Source organism: Budorcas taxicolor, chromosome 3 (genome assembly GCF_023091745.1).
Source record: "Budorcas taxicolor isolate Tak-1 chromosome 3, Takin1.1, whole genome shotgun sequence".
Lineage (NCBI taxonomy): Eukaryota > Metazoa > Chordata > Mammalia > Artiodactyla > Bovidae > Budorcas > Budorcas taxicolor.
Genome location: NC_068912.1, coordinates 21466888 through 21471911, shown reverse-complemented (window position 1 = coordinate 21471911; position 5024 = coordinate 21466888). Strand labels below are relative to the sequence as shown.

Below are 5024 nucleotides of genomic sequence, written 5' to 3'. Positions count from 1 at the left end.
CCCAGACTTTATGCAGTGCAGTGCCAAAATGCAAGATCTTACACTCAATGATGACATGCAAAGTGCCATGTGCCCAGGCATGGTCTACAAGTTTTACATGGGCGTACTCACTTTATTCCTTCAACAGGCTTCTATCATATCATCATCCTCATTTCACATATGAGAAATCTGAGACATGGAAAGTTAAACCACTCATCTAGTCACTCAGTCAGTGAGTGGGAATCTGAAATCAGCATTTTGAACTGGAAGCCTGCCTGGCTCCACAGGATATAGTGCCCATCAAAGAGGAACACAAATGGTAAAAATGTTTGGCAAGAAATTTAAGACTGTATATTTCTTTGACAAAACACCAAGGAGGAGTCATGTAACGCAAATAAAACTGCAGTATCCTCATGACCCACTTGCCTGGCAAACACCTTTCTTATTCCAAGAGCTGCTCCCCTTGAATCCCCAACTTAAACACACCTTCTCCAAGAACTAGATTTTTCCTCCCTTTTATCCTTTCCACTCACCTTTCTAATACCTCTTCCATAGCTCTTCTGTTCTTTCACTTCCAGGTCATTAATTTTTTAAATTAAAGATATTACATATATCTAAAGAAGAAAATAAGCAGTCATCCATAGTCCCACTTCCTGGAAGGAATTACTGTTATCTTCTTTGCATGTTTTCCTTCAAATCTATTTTTAAATTATTCTAAGTTGTAGCAAAAGGTGCATGGGTTCATGCTAAGTCATTTCAGTCCTGTCTGACTCTTTTGGACCCCAATGACTGTAGCCTGCCAGGCTCCTCTGACCATGAGAGGATTCCAGGCAAGAATATGGAGTGGGTGGCCATACCCTCCTCCAGGGAATCTTCCTGAACCAGGGATAGACCCCACATCTCTTGTGTCTCTTGCATTGGCAGGTGGGTTATTTACCATTAGTATCACCTGGGAAGCCCCTAAACTATATAGGTTTATTTTTTAAATTTCAGATAATGCACAAAATACAAATATGTAAAATTTTGAAACATCTTAAATTCAGAAGTAACTTCTGTTAATGTAGGTAAATGCTGATGGAGTCATTTAGGTATATCAACAGAGAGAAGAATATATATAAATATGCTTTTATATGATTGAGCTCTTTTGGTTCTATTCCTATTTTAAAGTATTTCAATTTAATCAGTTCAGTTCAGTCGTTCAATCGTGTTCGACTCTTTGCAACCCCATGAATCGCAGCACGCTAGGCCTCCCTGTCCATCACCAACTCCCGGAGTTCACACAGATTCATGTCCATCGAGTATGTGATGCCATCCAGCCATCTCATCCTCTGTAGTCCCTTTCTCCTCCTGCCCCCAATCCCTCCCAGCATCAGAGTCTTTTCCAATGAGTCAACTCTTCTCATGAGGTGGCCAACTTATTGGAGTTTCAGCCTCAGCATCAGTCCTTCCAAAGAACACCCAGGGCTGGTCTCCTTCAGGATGGACTGGTTGGATCTCCTTGCAGTCCAAGGGACTCTCAAGAGTCTCCTCCAGCACCACAGTTCAAAAGCATCGTTTCTTTGGCGCTCAGCTTTCTTGATGGTCCAACTCTCACATCCATACATGACCACTGGAAAAACCATAGCCTTGACTAGTCGGACCTTTGTTGGCAAAGTAATATCTCTACTTTTCAATATGCTATCTAGGTTGGTCATAACTTTCCTTCCAAGGACTAAGCATCTTTTAATGTCATGGCTGCAGTCACCATCTGCAGGGATTTTGGAACCCCCCCCAAAATAAAGTCTGTCACTGTTTCCACTGTTTCCCCATCTACTTCCCATGAAGGGATGGGACCAGGTGCCATGATCTTAGTTTTCTGAATGTTGAGTTTTAAGCCAACTTTTTCACCCTCCTCTTTCACTTTCATCAAGCGGCTCTTCAGCGCTTCTTCGCTTTCTGCCATAAGGGTGTTGTCATCTGCATAGTTTTGTTAATCTCAGAGTTGATTTCCTTTAGGATTGACTGGTTGGATTTCCTTGCTGTCCAAAGGACTCTCAAGGGTCTTACCCAGCACCCACAAATCGAAACCGTCGATTCTTCTGGCTCTCAGTCACCGTCTGCAGTGATTTCGGAGCACAGGAAAATAAAATCTGCCATGGTTTCCACTTTTTCCCCAGCTATTTACCATGAAGTGATGGGACCAGATGCCATGATCTTAGTTTTGGGAATGTTGAGCTTTAAGCCAACTTTTTCACTCTCCTCTTTCCCTTTCATCAAGAGGCTCTTTAGTTCCTCTTTGCTTTCTGCCATCAGAGTGGTATCATCTGCATATCTGAGGTTGTTGATGTTTCTCTGGGCAATCTTGACTCCATCTTGGGAGGCATCCAGCCTGGCACTTTGCATGATGTACTCTGCATATAAGTTAAATAAGCAGGGAGACAATATTTTGCAGTCTTGACATACTCCTTTCCCAATTTTGAACTTTATTGTACCTAGGTTTAATAAGACCCTGTTATATCTTTTGCGAGGAAAATAACTTGATATGATGAAAGCTTAAAGTAAATGTAAATGAGACAAGAGCTTTGGGTAAGCTCTTAAAAAAATTATAGTTTAGAGATGTCTGCTTCAAATGATCTTTCCAGATATTTGGTAAAGTCCTAGAGTTGTGCTGAGCCTTAACTGATGGAAGGTAATTAACTAGGTAGTTTCAAAAAAACATAAGATACTGAGACATCAATTACTGAATAAACTAAGGTATTTAGGAATACTAATAAAAAATGTTTGAACCAAACATATGTGAAATTCTCAATCAGTGACATTGAATTCTGAAGAACAGAAGTTCACGGCCAGTCGCGACGCTTAGTGCGTTTTACTAGACATACACACAATACTACATCACAAAGGCAACTGGATTTGAAAGGAACCGGTTTCCCCTGGACTGCTAAATGTTCCGTTCTCCCCACTGAACGCTGTTATTTGAAAAAAGGTGCACAGGCTTCAGCCGACCGCCAGACCGCGGCTGGGCAGGACAAAAGAGGCAGGCAGCCGCGCGCGCCCAGGAGCGGGAGGCGGACGTCACGTCCCCCAGAGGGCGCCCTCCGCCGGGTTGGCTGGGCCGGACGGCGTGGGAGGAGGGAGGCGGGGACTAGGGCGGGGCGTGGGCTGGAGGGAAGCGCGGGTTCCCGTGACGTCACGGACGGGGCGTACCGTATGTAGATATCGGAGCGCAGGGGCTGCTGGTCCGTCATCTGACGCTTAAACACGATATGGTCTCCCGTGGCGTGGCAGAGAACTGAGGAGTTTTTGCTTGAAAGTGCGTGGATCCGCTGTGTGGAAGGTCCAAGAAGGCTCGGGGATGCGGGGAGGAAAGTGAGCGTGTGTGTACAGTGCAGGGCGTATGAGGTTGTGGTGGGGCGGCCGGCAGACAACTCATACTTACCTGGCAGGGGAGATACCATGATCACGAAGGTGGTTTTCCCAGGGCGAGGCTTATCCATTGCACTCCGGATGTGGGAAACTCGACTACATAATTTGTGGTAGTGGGGGACTGCGTTCGCGCTTTCCCCTGGTCTGTCTGTGAAAAAGAAGAAAAACTGGCCTTGATAGAGTTGCGGGGGTGGTGCTGTACGTGATCACCCGAAATTGCGTGTAGAAAATGCCGTGGGTCTGTGGGTGGGGTGGAGTTCCAGTAAACTGCCTATCTTGTGAGACGCTACCACTAGCCATTTTCCCACCAGTGTCCTTGCTGTCAGAGGCTTCATTTCTTGCGTGGTCAGCTGCCTTGCTTATTACACGCCTTAATCATCGCTGGAAATACTGCTTAGATACTATCCTCTCACTCACCCCTTCCCACCGCAGGCAGGCCTCTTTGCATTTCTGGATCCAGTTTTCTCTTCAGTCAGTTCAGTCGCTCACTCCTGTCCTACTGTCCTACTGCGACCCCATGAATCGCAGCTGCCAGGCCTCCCTGTCTATCACCATCTCCCGGAGTTCACTCAGACTCGCTTCCATCGAGTCCGTGATGCCGTCCAGCCATCTCATCCTCTGTCGTCCCCTTCTCCTGCCCCCAATCCCTGCCAGCATCAGTCTTTTCCAATGAGTCAACTCGTCGCACGAGGTGGCCAAAGTACTGGAGTTTCAGCTTTAGCATCATTCCTTCCAAAGAAATCCCAGGGCTGATCTCCTTCAGAATGGACTGGTTGGATCTCCTTGCAGTCCAAGGGACTCTCAAGAGTCTTCTCCAACACCACAGTTCAAAAGCATCAGTTCTTCAGCGCTCAGCCTTCTTCACAGTCTAAGTCTCACATCCATACATGACCACAGGAAAAACCATAGCCTTGACTAGACGGACCTTAGTGGGCAAAGTAATGTCTCTGCTTTTGAATATGCTATCTAGGTTGGTCATAACTTTTCTTCCAAGGAGTAAGCGTCTTTTAATTTCATGGCTGCAGTCACCATCTGCAGTGATTCTGGAGCCCAAAAAAATAAAGTCTGACACTGTTTCCATTGTTTCCCCATCTATTTCCCATGAAGTGATGGGACTGGATGCCATGATCTTTGTTTTCTGAATGTTGAGCTTTAAGCCAACTTTTTCGCTCTCCTCTTTCACTTTCATTAAGAGGCTTTTTAGTTCCTCTTCACTTTCTGCCATAAGGGTGATGTCATCTGCATATCTGAGGTTATTGATATTTCTCCCAGCAATCTTGATTCCAGCTTGTGTTTCTTCCAGTCCAGCATTTCTCATGATGTACTCTGCATAGAAGTTAAATAAGCGGGGTGACAATATACAGCCTTGATATACTCCTTTTCCTATTTGGAACCAGTCTGTTGTTCCATGTCCAGTTCTAACTATTGCTTCCTGACCTGCATACAGATTTCTCAAGAGGCAGGTCAGATGGTCTTGTATTCCCATCTCTTTCAGAATTTTCCACAGTTGATTGTGATCCACACAGTCAAAGGCTTTGGCATAGTCAATAAAGCAGAAGTAGATGTTTTTCTGGAACTCTCTTGCTTTTTCGATGATCCAGCGGATGTTGGCAATTTGATCTCTGGTTCCTCTGCCTTTT

The 5024-nt window shown here is 45.2% G+C and overlaps 1 pseudogene; it reads left to right on the top strand.

Moving 5' to 3' along the window:
* Window positions 1–3389: 3389 nt before the first annotated feature.
* LOC128045906 (uncharacterized) lies at window positions 3390–3526 on the top strand (annotated as a pseudogene).
* Window positions 3527–5024: the final 1498 nt, after the last annotated feature.